Below are 15,392 nucleotides of genomic sequence, written 5' to 3'. Positions count from 1 at the left end.
GATCGGACATGGTTTAGTTGATTTGGATCACGTGATCAATTAGAGGATTAGAGGGATGTCTATCTAAGTGGGAGTTCTTAAGTAATATGATTAATTAAACTTTAATTTATCATGAACTTAGTCCTGGTAGTATTAACATATCTATGTTGTAGATCAATAGCTCGCGTTTAGCTCCCCTGTTTTATTTTGATATGTTCCTAGAGAAAACTGGGTTGAAAGATGTTAGTAGCAATGATGTGGATTGGATCCGTGATCTGAGGATTATCCTCATTGCTGCACAGAAGAATTATGTCCTTGATGCACCGCTAGGTGACAGACCTATTGCAGGAGCAGATGCAGACGTTATGAATGTTTGGCTAGCTCAATATGATGACTACTTGATAGTTTAGTGCACCATGCTTAACGGCTTAGAATCGGGACTTCAAAGACATTTTGAACGTCATGGACCATATGAGATGTTCCAGGAGTTGAAGTTAATATTTCAAGCAAATACCCGAGTTGAGAGATATGAAGTCTCCAACAAGTTCTATAGCTAAAAGATTTAGGAGAATAGCTCAAGCAGTGAGCATGTGCTCAGATTGTCTGGGTACTACAATCGCTTGAATCAAGTGGGAGTTAATCTTCCAGATAAAATAGTGATTGACAGAATTCTCTAGTAACCATCACCAAGTTAGTAGAACTTCGTGATGAAATATAATATGCAAGGGATAACGGAAACGATTCCCAAGCTCTTCGTGATGCTGAAATCGACAGAGGTAGAAATCAAGAAAGAGCATCAAGTGTTGATGGTTAACAAGATCACTAGTTTCAAGAAAAAGGGCAAAGGGATAGAAGGGGAACTTCAAGAAGAACGGCAAGCAAGTTGCTGCTCAAGTGAAGAAGCCCAAGTCTGGACCTAAGCATGAGACTAAGTGCTTCTACTGCAAAGGAACTGGTCACTTGAAGCGGAACTTCCCCAAGTATTTGGCGGATAAGAAGGATGGCAAAGTGAACAAAGGTATATTTGATATACATGTTATTGATGTGTACTTTACTAGTGTTTATAGCAACCCCTCAGTATTTGATACTAGTTCAGTTGCTAAGATTAGCAACTCGAAACGGGAGTTGCAGAATGAACAGAGACTAGTTAAGGGTGAAGTGATGATGTGTGTTGGAAGTGGTTCCAAGATTGATATGACCATCATCGCACACTCCCTATACTTTCGGGATTAGTGTTGAAACTAAATAAGTGTTATTTGGTGTTTGCGTTGAGCATGAATATGATTTGATCATGTTTGTTGCAAAACGGTTATTCATTTAAATTAGAGAATAATTGTTGTTCTGTTTACATGAATAAAACCTTCTATGGTCATACACCCAATAAAATGGTTTGTTGGATCTCGATCGTAGTGATACACATATTCATAATATTGAAGCCAAAAGATGCAAAGTTAATAATGATAGTGCACCTTATTTGTGGCACTGCCGTTTAGGTCATATTGGTGTAAAGCGCATAAAGAAACTCCATGCTGATGGAATTTTGGAATCACTTGATTGTGAATCACTCGATGCTTGCGAACCATGCCCTATGGGCAAAATGACTAAAACTCCGTTCTCCGGAACAATGGAGCGAGTAGCAGATTTGTTGGAAATGATATATACTGATGGCCATGTACTACGCCCGGGCCTTCGAACAACGGGCTCAGGCACTGCAGCAACCGGCCGGCCGGGGCGGCCGCCATCCCAGTCGACCAGCGCCGACTCCCCCATCACCGGGCCGGCTTCCTCCAGCCACGACGACCGCACCTCCGGCCGCCACCCGGACCTTCCGTCGGTTGTCACCGGCCGAGCAGCAGGAGCGTCACCGCCAGGGCCTCTGCTTCAACTGTGACGAGCCCTACACGCCGACCCATGTCTGCCCCCGCCTATTTTACTTGGAGACGGTCGACTACACCGAGGCGGACGACTCGACCGACGAGCCACCCGCGGCGGCCGCGGACACGCCCGCGGACTCCACGGAGACGGCGTGCGTCGTCTCCCTCCATGCTCTCGCCGGCATCCGTGGCGAGCGGACCATGTTGTTACCGGTGACGGTCCATGGCGAGCGGCTGGTGGCCCTGCTGGATACTGGCTCCACCCATAACTTCCTGCCCGCGGCGACCATGCGTCGGCTAGCACTGCCGACCACGGGGGGGGGGGGGGGGGGGAGCGCCTGCGGATCACGGTGGCAAACGGCGATCGTCTCCGGTGCCATGGGCTCGCCCGCGACGTTCCCATCTCCATCGGTGGCGAGCACTTCTCCATTACATGTGCAGGCATCGACCTTGGCTGCTTCGACTTCATCCTCGGGGTGGATTTTCTCCGGACCCTCGGGCCCATCCTGTGGGACTTCGACGCACTCTCAATGACGTTCTGGCGGCTGGGCTGCCGCATCCGGTGGGACGGCCTTGGGGGCGCCGCGCCAGCCGTGCCACACCTCCAGCTGGCCGCCGCGTCCCAGGAGGCCGAGCACCCCCTGCTGGATCCCCTTCTGCAGCAGCACGGCGACCTCTTCGACGAGCCACGGGGTCTTCCACCCGCCCGGGTGTACGACCATCATATTCACCTCGTACCGGGCTCCACCCCCGTGGCGGTTCGGCCCTACCGCTACCCTCAGCTCCAGAAGGATGAGTTGGAGCAACAGTGTGCCCTTATGCTCGCGGCAGGCATCATCCGGATCTCCACGTCGCCCTTCTCCGCGCCGGTGCTTCTCGTCCGTAAGTCGGACGGCACGTGGCGTTTCTGCATCGACTATCGCGCCCTCAACGCGCTCACGCTCAAGGACAAGTTCCCTATATCGGTGGTCGACGAGCTCTTGGATGAGCTCCATGGGGCGCGCTTCTTCACCAAGCTCGATCTCCAGTCGGGCTATCATCAGGTGCGCATGCATCCAGACGACATCGCCAAGACGGCATTTCGCACCCACCATGGCCACTTCGAGTTCTTGGTGATGCCCTTAGGCCTCGCCAACGCCCCGGCGACTTTCCAGGCCCTGATGAACGACGTCCTTCGACCCTACTTACGGCGGTTTGTGCTTGTTTTCTTTGATGACATTCTTATCTACAGCGCCACCTGGGCCGAGCACCTCCAGCACGTCGCCATCGTCTTCAACGAGCTTCGGGCGCACCACCTCCACCATAAGCGCTCGAAGTGCTCGTTCGGGACACCTACCGTCGCCTACCTCGGCCATGCCATCTCGGCCGACGGGGTGGCTATGGACGCCGACAAGGTGGCGGCCGTCTCTGCCTGGCCGACGCCTCACTCGCCACGGGCTCTCCGCGGGTTCCTCAGCCTCGCTGGCTACTACCGGAAATTTATCCGGGAGATCGGGCTCATCGCGGCGCCCCTCACGCGGTTGCTTCGCCGCGACGCTTTCGCCTGGGACGACGAGGCGACGACGGCGTTCGAGGCCCTCAAGGGGGCCCTCACGACGGCCCCGTCCTCCAGATGCCCGACTTCGACCGCCCGTTCATGGTGGACTGTGACGCCTCGGGCGCCTGGTTCGGCGCCGTGCTTCATCAGGGCGATGGGCCCCTCGCTTTCTTCAGCCGGCCTTTCGCTCCACGCCATCTTAAGCTGGCGGCATACGAGCGGGAGCTCATTGGCCTTGTACAGGCCGTTCATCATTGGCAGCCATACTTGTGGGGACGGTCCTTCCACATTCGCACGGACCACTACAGCCTGAAGTTCTTGCTGGACCAACGGTTGTCGACCGTGCCGCAGCACCAGTGGATCAGCAAGCTCTTCGGTTTCGACTTCTCCGTTGAGTATCGGCCGAGCCGTCTTAACATCGTGGCCGACGCGCTGTCCCGTCGCGACTCCGACCTTGCTTCCTCCACCGACGAGTCCGCCGGGGCGGCTCTGTGCATCCGCTCCGGGCCGACGTTCGGTCTCTTCGCCGACATTCGCCGCGCCACTATGACGGCCGACGACGCCGTCCTTCTTCAGCAGCAGCTCACGGCCGGCGACCTGGAGGGGCCTTGGCGCTTCTCTGACGGACTGCTTCTCCATGGGCGCCGGATCTTTGTTCCGGCGCATGATGATCTCCGTCACCAGGTGTTACAGCTCGCCCACTCGGTGGGTCATGAGGGTGTGCAGAAAACCCTCCATCGTCTTCGCGCCGACTTCTACATCCCTGGCGATCGCGCCCTGGTCCGCGACTGGGTTCGGTCTTGTCAGACATGCCAGCGCAACAAGACGGAGACCCTGAGGCCGGCTGGCTTACTTCAGCCTTTGGAGGTGCCGTCTCAGGTTTGGGCGGATATCTCCATGGACTTCATCGAGGGCCTTCCCAAGGTGGGCGGCAAGTCAGTCATTCTCACGGTGGTCGACCGCTTCTCCAAGTAAGCCCACTTCATCGTGCTCGGCCATCCGTACACGGCGGCGTCAGTGCCCCGGGCCTTCTTCGACGGCATCGTCCGTCTCCACGGGTTCCCTGCTTCGATCGTCAGTGATCGGGACCCAATGTTCATGGGCCATGTCTGGCGCGCTCTCTTCAGGATGGCGGGTGTCCAACTCCGCCTGAGTACGGCGTTCCATCCTCAGACAGATGGTCAGTCCGAGGTGGTTAACAAGGTCATTGCCATGTATTTGTGTTGTGTGACAGGTGATCGGCCTCGTGCTTGGGTGGATTGGCTCTCTTGGGCGGCGTACTGCTACAATACGTCTTATCACTCCGCCCTGCGCACGACGCCGTTTGAGGTGGTCTATGGTCGACCACCCCCGCCTATACTTTCGGTGGACCCGGAGACGGCTCGGACGGAGGTTGCGGGTGACCTTATCCGCACTCGTGACGAGATGCTTGCTAAGGTTCTTCAGCGTCTCCTTCAGGCACAGCAGCTGGCCAAGCACTACTACGACGATCATCATCGCGAGGCGGAGTTCGGGGTGGGTGATTGGGTGTGGCTGCGTCTCCTCCACCGCTCTACGCAGTCACTCGACCCGCGCGCGAAGCGCAAGCTCGGCCCTCGCTACGCCGGGCCCTTCCCTATCTTGGAGTGCATTGGGAAGGTGGCATATCGTCTTCAGCTTCTAGCCCGCGCTCGCATTCACGACGTCTTCCATGTTGGGCTGCTCAAGCCTTTCCGTGGCGAGCCACCGGCGGCTCCTCCGGCGCTTCCTCCACTCGCCGGTGGTCGCATTCTTCCCGAGCTGGCAAAGGTGTTGCAGGCGCAGCTCCGTCGTGGCGTCTGGTTCGTCCTCGTTCAGTGGGCGGGCCTTCCGGAGGAGGAGGCTACTTGGGAGCAGCGTGAAAAATTCCGCCAATTCCGTGGCGAGCCACCGGCGGCTCCTCCGGCGCTTCCTCCACTCGCCGGTGGTCGCATTCTTCCCGAGCTGGCAAAGGTGTTGCAGGCGCAGCTCCGTCGTGGCGTCTGGTTCGTCCTCGTTCAGTGGGCGGGCCTTCTGGAGGAGGAGGCTACTTGGGAGCAGCGTGACAAATTCCGCCAACACTATCCAGACTTTCAGCTCGAGGACGAGCTGTTTACGCAGGCGGGGAGAGATGTTATGACCGGTTTGGTCTATACCAGAAAGAGGCCCATCGGGCATTAGTATTAGGGGCTTGACCCACAAGTTATCTTAGACAAGTTATCTTAGGCTAAAGTTATAAATACTAGTTGTAAGACACCGTTTGAGGCAAGCAATAAAGATATTATAATCTTCTGTTGCCCGGCTCCCCAAGGAGCCGGAACCCTAGCCGCCGCACCTAACCCTAGCCGCGACGGCGCCTCATCGCCGGCGCGCCCGCTCCAGCCCTCGTCCTCCTCCCCCTTGTCCATACAATCTACGCCGGAGGTCCGGTAGGAACCCTAGTCCTACCAGATGCCACTATAGGACAATAATAGTGTAGGCTGATGAATCAAAATTTTGAAGCATCTTTGTATTTCCTACTCCCTTGCTTCAATTGGGAGCCAATTAGGCTGCAGCTTGTATTACCCTAAGTTCCTCGGACCTGAACCGGCATCTCTCTGTAGTTTTCATTAGATTGCCTAGGCTGAATTGAAGTTCGTGTCGTGAGGATTAGATAAAGTTCCATCTACTCCATAGATGTGTTTTCCGTTAATATGTGTCTGTATGATTCTGTTCTGCATAATCGTCTTAATGGATAATTTTAAATCAAAACAATAGTTATTAATTATTGGCCCGCCATCCATAGAACCAAGTTGTGTACTGTGGAGGTTAACTGAAGATTGTTCACCCAAAACAATTGGACTCAAATAAGCAGAGGAGAGATGTGAGAAAATTGAGAGAAAAGTGAGAAGGAATTGACCCATTGTGGTACAATCAGGACCTTTGGTGGTGCGATTGGATCATGCGGAGATAAATGGATCTGCTCCAGAAGAGAAAGAGAACATAGAGAAGTGAGGAGGAGATGTCCGTGAGACGGGGCCTTGTAGTTATTTCGTTGCATGTTCCCAATGTAGTTTTTTTTTTCCTTTTTTTCTAATTTTTTGTTAAACTGATATGATTTTATGCCTGCTTTACGTATTGCGTTTCTTCTTAAATGGACTCAAATTCTGATATTACCTACACCAGGGAACAATGATGAATTCTATGGAGGATGCTCATGGTACACAACATCCTTACTTCATAATCACCTATCCGAATGGTGCACAACATCAATGCTTTGTTAATGCTAAGTTGTCTTAACAGGAAGGAAAGGCTCGACTGTCTCAACAAGGATGGAAAGCATAACAACATACACAAACCAACGTGGAGAACCCAAATCTGGTAAATTTTTTATGTCATTTAAGCTGTCTCTAGCATTTGTTATAATGCATAAAATCCTGGTGTGGGTTAAACTGCAAAACCTTCAAGACCGCTCATTGGAGTGAGGACGTGGTCGGACATTCACCCCACCATCCATCGACTCATTGTTGCTGATATCATAGTGCATACAACCTTTTCACTTGCGTTATGTTATTTTACCAGAGATAATGCACTGCTGATGTATATTCATTTGTTGTATGCTTTACAGGATAGATGAGACCCGATAGATACACCAGAAACTGAAGAAAAAGTTCTCAAAAGTGCGGAAGACGATATAGAGGCTGGCGATCAACTCTAAGCTCCACTTACAAGGCATACCAAACAGATGCAGCTAGATTGGCTAATCTGCTAGAAGATTTACAGCCAGAAGAGTGGGAATGGATGATTGAGTACTTTGGCACTGATTCAGAATTTCAGGTTATCTCTAAGATCACTCTTTGTCTACTATATGTGTTAAGATGAAATTGCTTTTCTGTTTGGTTATATTTGGTTTCGATGAATTGATAGGAATGCAGCCAAAAGAACACCGATAGTCGTAAGAAATAGAAGATAAACACATATTTGGATCAAAATCTTACTCGCAACTAAGTTTTGAGAAGGTATGTGTCTAACTAAATATGATGCCTTGCTGCTAACTATGATTTCATGTTTCAAGCATCTCATTGCTATATTACTTGCAGAGAAAATGGAGAAGAGCCAGATTGTATTGCTCTGTGTGAACTCACCCACACGAAGAATGGAACATGGCCTGACACAGAGTCCCAGAATGTTTACGTGAGTACACTAACTTTTGGTTATTCTATAGTTATTCAACAATGTGCATTCGGCATGCTTCTGCATCAGCTGGGATTATTCATGCGTTGGATCGTGTTATTCTTGTTTCATCTTTTATAGTGTCAATATTGATGCCGCACCTATAATTGTTCTTTCCGTTTTTAGGACAAAGCACGTCTAAGATGTTGAAAACAAAGAAACTGAAACTCATGGTCCACTTTCAAGTGAGCATGTCATTGGCCTTCATAATTAGCTAGTTGTTTCTTCTCTTTCACCATGCATTGTTGCTGCATCGAGTCACAACAATGTCTGTATTTTTTTAAGGTTGCAATAGGCTATTGCCACAACCCACTTTTGGTTGCCACATGTTAGCACCACGAAAATTTAAATTGTCGCAATAGTTTCTCGCTACAAACATTTCACCCGTTGTGATACCTATTTATTACCGCCAGAACTAGTATGTTGCAATTTCCTATTACGACGACTGGAATATTTGTTGCCATAAATTAATGCCACAAATGTAGCGGTTCGTGGCAAAATGCCTAATGCCATGAAAACAAGGATTGTTGCCATAGTTTATTGCCACAATTTACTATTGCCACGGAACAGTATGCACCACGAAACATGCGTCGTTGGCATAGGTTGTTGCAACAAATGTCTATTGCCACGAGTTATCAGTCGCCATGATTCGTTACATGTTGCATTAAAACTATCTCCACAAAGCAAATTGTGGCATCAGATGAGTGTTGCCATAGGAAAACATGTGGTGACTTCCCACATGGCTGTTGCAATAGCACACTTTATTGCCACAATTGCTTTTTTGTGGCAATAACCTATTACCATGTGTCTAGTCACAATGGCTGCCAACGAATGTTGTTTCGTGGCAATAGGTACTTATCGCTACAAATCAGCATGTATTGCGACGAACAATTTTGTTGTAATAGACCCGGATCCTAGTAGTGAGGCATTCATATAGAGTCATATTTTGTTCTAAGTATCGAGTTGTAATTGTTGAGTTGTAAGAAAATAAAAGTGTGATGATCTTCATTTTTAGAGCATTGTCCCAAGTGAGGAAATGATGATGGAGATTATGATTCCCCCACAAGTCGGGATGAGACTCCGACGAAAAAAAAGAGGCCATAAAAAAAGAGAAAAGGCCCAAATAAAAAAATGAGAGAAAAAGAGAGAAGGGACAATGTTACTATCCTTTTACCACACTTGTGCTTCAAAGTAGCACCATGATCTTCATGATAGAGAGTCTCTCATTTTGTCACTTTCATATACTAGTGGGAATTTTTCATTATAGAACTTGGCTTGTATATTCCAATGATGGGCTTCCTCAAAATGCCCTAGGTCTTCTTGAGCAAGCGAGTTGGATGCACACCCACTTAGTTTCTTTTATTGAGCTTTCATATACTTATAGCTCTAGTGCATCCGTTGCATGGCAATCCCTACTCACTCACATTGATATCTATTGATGGGCATCTCCATAGCCCGTTGATATGCCTAGTTGATGTGAGACTATCTTCTCCCTTTTTGTCTTCTCCACAACCACCATTCTATTCCACATATAGTGCTATATCCATGGCTCACGCTCATGTATTGCGTGAAGATTGAAAAAGTTTTGAAAATGTCAAAAGTATGAAACAATTGCTTGGCTTGTCATCGGGGTTGTGCATGATTTAAATATTTTGTGTGGTGAAGATAGAGCATAGCCAGACTATATGATTTTGTAGGGATAACTTTCTTTGGCCATGTTATTTTAAGAAGACATAATTGCTTTGTTAGTATGCTTGAAGTATTATTATTTTTATGTCAATATTAAACTTTTGTCTTGAATCTTTTGGATCTGAATATTCATACCACAATTAAGAAGAATTACATTGAAATTATGCCAAGTACCACTCCGCATCAAAAATTCTGTTTTTATCATTTACCTACCCGAGGACGAGTAGCAATTAAGCTTGGGGATGCTTGATACGTCTCCAACGTATCTATAATTTTTGATTGCTCCATGCTATATTATCTACTGTTTTGGACATTATTGGGCTTTATTATTCACTTTTATATTATTTTTGGGACTAACCTATTAACCTGAGGCCCAGCCCAGAATTGCTATTTTTTTCCTAAGAGTTTCGCAGAAAAGGAATATCAAACGGAGTCCAAACGGAATGAAACCTTCGGGAACGTGATTTTTAGGAAGATTATGATCCGGGAGACTTGGACCCTACGTCAAGAAACAAAAGAGGAGGCCACGAGGTAGGGGGGCGCGCCCTCCACCCTCGTGGGCCCCCTGTTGCTCCACCGACATACTCCTTCCTCCTATATATACCTACGTACCCCCAAACGATCAGAGACGGAGCCAAAAACCTAATTCCACCGCCGCAACCTTCTGTACCCACAAGATCCCATCTTGGGGCATGTTCCGGAGCTCCGTCGGAGGGGGCATCCATCACGGAGGGCTTCTACATCAACACCATAGCCTCTCCGATGAAGTGTGAGTAGTTTACTTAACCTTCTCAAGGACCGGGCGTAGTCACACTCGGTTCAACTAAAGTTGGAGAAACTGACACCCGCCAGCCACCTGTGTGCAAAGCACGTCGGTAGAACCAGTCTCACATAAGCGTATGCGTAATGTCGGTCCGGGCCGCTTCATCCAACAATACCGCCGAACCAATGTATGACATGCTGGTAAGCAGTATGACTTGTATCGCCCACAACTCACTTGTGTTCTACTCGTGCATATAACATCTACGCATAAACCTGGCTCGGATGCCACTGTTGGGGAACATAGTAATTTCAAAAAAATTCCAACGCACACGCAGGATCATGGTGATGCATAGCAACGAGAGGGGAGAGTGTTGTCTACGTACCCTCGTAGATCGTAAGCGGAAGCGTTTATCAACGCGGTTGATGTAGTCGTACACCTTCACGATCCGTCCCGATCAAGTACCGAATGTACGGCACCTCCGCGTTCAGCACACGTTCAGCTCGATGACGTCCTCGCCTTCTCGATCCAGCAAGAGGGGCGAAGTAGTAGATGAGTTTCGGCAGCACGATGGCGTGGTGACGGTGTTGGTGAAGAACAATCTCCGCAGGGCTTCACCTAAGCACTACGAAAACTATGACGGAGGATTGGTGTTTCTTGATGTGTCTTGGGTGCTAGCCCTACCCCTCTATTTATATGTTGAGCCTTGGGGTCGAAACTTGGAGTAAAAGCCTCCACAAAGTCGGTTTCACCCGAAAGGCAAGAGTCCTTCTCGGACTCCAGGGCCAGACGCCAGAGTTCCCGGCGTCTGGCCCCTAGACCTCCGCAAAACTTCCTTTTGCGCTTTCTAAAAACCTCGTGGGCTTTCCCCTTTGGCCCAGATAAAGTGTTCTCGTGCCCAAACATTTCGGGAAACATTCGGAACCCCTTCCGATGGATTCCGGAACCCTTCCAGAGATCAAACACTACTATCCACATATCAATATTTACTTCCGGACCATTCCGGAGTTCCTCGTCATATCCGTGATCTCATCCGAAATTCCGAACAACATTCGGTCACCAACATACATAACTCATAGTACTATATCGTCAATGAACATTAAGCGTGCGGACCCTACAGGTTCGAGAACTATGTAGACATGACCGAGACACCTCTCTGGTCAATAACCAATAGCGGAACCTGGATGCCCATATTGGCTCATACATATTCTACGAAGATCTTTTATCGGTCAGACCGCATAACAACATACGCTATTCCCTTTGTCATCGGTATGTTACTTGCCCGAGATTCGATCGTCGGTATCTCAATACCTAGTTCAATCTCGTTACCGGCAAGTCTCTTTACTCGTTCCGTAATACATCATCCCGCAACTAACTCATTAGTTACAATGCTTGCAAGGCTTATAGTGATGTGTATTACCGAGTGGGCCCTGAGATACCTCTCCGACAATCGGAGTGACAAATCCTAATCTCGAAATACGCCAACTCAACAAGTACCTTCGGAGACACCTGTAGAGCACCTTTATAATCACCCAGTTACGTTGCGACGTTTGGTAGCACACAAAGTGTTCCTCCGGTAAACGGGAGTTGCATAATCTCATAGTCATAGGAACATGTATAAGTCATGAAGAAAGCAATAGCAACATACTAAACGATCAAGTGCTAAGCTAACGGAATGGGTCAAGTCAATCACATCATTCTCCTAATGATGTGATCTCGTTAATCAAATGACAACTCATGTCTATGGCTAGGAAACATAACCATCTTTGATCAATGAGCTAGTCTAGTAGAGGCATACTAGTGACACTCTGTTTGTCTATGTATTCACACATGTATCATGTTTCCGGTTAATACAATTCTAGCATGAATAATAAACTTTTATCATGATATAAGGAAATAAATAATAACTTTATTATTGCCTCTAGGGCATATTTCCTTCAGCCAACCCAACAAATACCTTTGGAGATACCTGTAATGCATCTTTATGATCACCCGGTTATGTTGTGACGTTTGATAGTACACAAGGCATTCCTCCGGTATTCAGGAGTTGCACAACCCCATAGTCGAAGGAATATGTATTTGACATGAAGAAAGCAATAGCAATAAAACTGAACGATCAATATGCAAAGCTAAGAGATGGGTCTTGTCCATCACATCATTCTCCTAATGATGTGATCCCGTTATCAAATGACAACTCATGTCCATGGTCAGGAAACCTTAACCATCTTTGATCTACGAGCTAGTCAAGTAGAGGCTCACTAGGGACACAATGTTTGTCTATCTATTCACACATGTATTTAGGTTTCCGATCAATACAATTCTAGCATGAATAATAAACATTTATCATGAATAAGGAAATATAAAATAACAACTTTATTATTGCCTCTAGGGCATATTTCCTTCAGTCTCCCACTTGCACTGGAGTCAATAATCTACATTACATTGTAATGATTCCAACACCCATGGAGTCTTGGTGCTGATCATGTTTTGCTCGTGGAAGTGGCTTAGTCAACGGGTCTGCTACATTCAGATCTGTATGTATTTTGCAAATCTCTATGTCTCCCTCCTTGCCTTGACCACAGATGTATTTGAAGCGTCTCTTGATGTGTTTGGTTCTTTTGTGAAATTTGGATTCCTTCGCTAAGGCAATTGCTCCAGTATTGTCACGAAAGATTTGCATTGGACCCGATGCACTAGGTATTACACCTAGATTGGATATGAAGTCCTTCATCCAGACTCCTTCATTGCTGCTCCCAAAGCAGCTATGTACTCCACTTCACACGTAGATCCCGCCACGACGCTCTGCTTAGAACTGCACCAACTGACAGCTCCACCATTCAATATAAATACATACCTGGTTTGTGACTTAGAGTCATCCAGATCAGTGTCAAAACTATCATCAACGTAACCATTTATGAAGAGCTCTTTGTCACCCCATAAACGAGAAACATATCCTTTGTCCTTTTCAGGTACTTCAGGATGTTCTTGACCGCTGTCCAGTGATCCACTCCTGGATTACTTTGGTACCTCCCTGCTAAACTTATAGCAAGGCACACATCAGGTCTGGTACACAGCATAGCATACATGATAGAACATATGGCTGAGGCATAGGGAATGACTTTCACTTTATCTCTATCCACTGCAGTGGTCGGGCATTGAGTCTGACTCGATTTCACACCTTGTAACACAGGCAAGAACCCTTTCTTTGACGGATCCATTTTGAACTTCTTCAAAACTTTGTCAAGGTATGTGCTTTGTGGAAGTCCTATTAAGTGTCTTGATCTATCTCTATAGATCTTGATGCCCAATATATAAGCAGCTTCACCGATATCTTTCATTGAAAAACTTTTATTCAAGTATCCTTTTATGCTATCCAAAAATTCTACATCATTTCCAATCAAAAATATGTCATCCACATATAATATTAGAAATGCTATAGAGCTCTCACTCACTTTCTTGTAAATACATGCTTCTCCGAAAGTCTGTATAAAACCATATGCTTTGATCACCTCATCAAAGCATATATTCCAACTCTGAGATGCTTGCACCAGTCCATAGATGGATCGCTGGACCTTGCACACTTTGCTAGCACCTTTAGGATTGACAAAACCTTCTGGTTGTATCATATACAACTCTTCTTTAAGAAATCCATTAAGGAATGCAGTTTTGACGTCCATTTGCCAGATTTCATAATCATAAAATGTGGCATTTGCTAACATGATTCGGACAGACTTAAGCATCGCTACGGGTGAGAAAGTCTCATCATAGTCAACTCCTTGAACTTGTCGAAAACCTTTCGTGACAAGTCGAGCTATGTAGACAGTAACATTACCATCAGCGTCAGTCTTCTTCTTGAAGATCCATTTATTCTCAATGGCTCGCCGATCATCGGGGAAGTCCACCAAAGTCCACGCTTTGTTCTCATACATGGATACTATCTCAGATTTCGTGGCCTCAAGCCATTTATCGGAATCTGGGCTCATCATAGCTTCTTCATAGTTCATAGGTTCTCCATGGTCTAGTAACATGACTTTCAGAACAAGATTACCGTACCACTCTGGTGTGGATCATGCTCTGGTTGACCTACGAGGTTCGGTAGTAACTTGATCTAAAGTTTCATGATCATCATCATTAGCTTCCTCTCTAGTTGGTGTAGGCATCACGGGAACGGTTTTCTGTGATAAGCTACTTTCCAATTCGAGAGAAGGTACAATTACATCATCAAGTTCCACTTTCCTCCCACTCACTTCTTTCAAGAGAAACTCCTTCTCTAGAAAGGTTCCATTCTTGGCAACAAATATTTTGCCTTCGGATTTGTGGTAGAAGGTGTACCCAATTGTTTCCTTAGGGTATCCTATGAAGACGCACTTCTCCGATTCGGGTTCGAGCTTATCAGGCTGAAGCCTTTTGAAATATGTGTCACAACCCCAAACTTTAAGAAATGTCAGCTTAGGTTTCTTGCCAAACCACAGTTCATACGGTGTCGTCTCAACGGATTTAGACGGTGCCCTATTTAACGTGAATGCAGCTGTGTCTAATGCATAACCCCAAAACGATAGTGGTAAATCGGTAAGAGACATCATAGATCACACCATATCTAATAAAATACGGTTACGACGTTCGGACACACCATTACGCTGTGGTGTTCCAGGTGTCGTGAGTTGTGAAACTATTCCACATTGTTTTAAATGAAGGCTAAACTCGTAACTCAAATATTCGCCTCCGCGATCAAATCGAAGAAACTTGATTTTCTTGTTACGATGATTCTCCACTTCACTCTGAATTTTTTTAAACTTTTCAAATGTTTCAGACTTGTGTTTCATTAAGTAGATATGCCCATATATGCTCAAATGATCTGTGAAGGTCAGAAAATAACGATACCCGCCGCGTGCCTCAACACTCATTGGACCGCATACGTCGGTATGTATTATTTCCAATAAGTCATTGGCTCGCTCCATTGTTCCGGAGAATGGAGTTTTAGTCATCTTGCCCATGAGGCCTTGGTTCGCAAGTATCAAATGATTCATAATCAAGTGATTCCAAAAGCCCATCTGCATGCAGTTTCTTCATGCGTTTTACACCAATATGACCTAAACGGCAGTGCCACAAATATGTTGCACTATCATTATCAACTTTGCATCTTTTGGTATCAGTATTATGAATATGTGTATCACCACAATCGAGATTCAACAAAAATAGACCACTCTTCAAGGGTGCATGACCATAAAAGATATTACTCATATAAATAGAACAACCATTATTCCCTTATTTAAATCAATAACCGTCTACACTAAACAAGATCCAGATATAATGTTCATGCTCAACGCTGGCACCAAATAACAAT

This window comes from Triticum aestivum, chromosome 5D (assembly GCF_018294505.1).
Source record: "Triticum aestivum cultivar Chinese Spring chromosome 5D, IWGSC CS RefSeq v2.1, whole genome shotgun sequence".
Lineage (NCBI taxonomy): Eukaryota > Viridiplantae > Streptophyta > Magnoliopsida > Poales > Poaceae > Triticum > Triticum aestivum.
The sequence above is the reverse complement of the archived record's forward strand: the minus strand, read 5'-3'. Positions refer to the sequence as shown.